Genomic DNA, 606 nt, shown 5'->3' on the forward strand with positions numbered 1-606 from the left:
TCTTTCCCTTTTTCCTGTATTTAAATCTTGTTATATATTTCCTGTCTTTCTTTTCTTTTTCTTACTTCATTAAATTTCATCCTCTTCCTCCATACTTCCTCTTCCGTTCTCTCTTCTTTCCATTTTCTATTTCAAAAAAGAAAGACGATTTTAGGAAATGGTCTTCCTCCTTTGATTTTTGTCCCTATGATAGATAGTTTCCAAAATTTTTCTCCCTTTCCCTCTATTTAAATCTTGTTTCTGTCCCTATGATACTTTTTAGATAGTTTCCAAAATTTTTCTCTCTTTTCTTCTATTTAAATCTTGTTATATATCTCCTGTCTTTTCTTTCTTTTTCATACTTCATTAAATTTCATCTTCTCCTTTCAAACCTCTCCTTCCGTTCTCTCCTCTTTCCATTTTCTATTTCAAAAACGAAAGACGATTTTAGGAAATGGTCTTCCTCCTTTGATTTCTGTCCCTATGGATACTCTCTAGATACTTTTAAAAATTTTTCCCTCAAAAAAAATCTTTCCCTCTATTTAAATCTTGTTATATATCTCCTGTCTTTTCTTTCTTTTTCCTACTTCATTAAATTTCATCCTCTTCTTTCAAACCTCCCCTTCT

Source organism: Eufriesea mexicana, unplaced genomic scaffold (genome assembly GCF_001483705.2).
Source record: "Eufriesea mexicana isolate 0111107269 unplaced genomic scaffold, ASM148370v2 scaffold2783, whole genome shotgun sequence".
NCBI classification, from domain to species: Eukaryota; Metazoa; Arthropoda; class Insecta; order Hymenoptera; family Apidae; genus Eufriesea; species Eufriesea mexicana.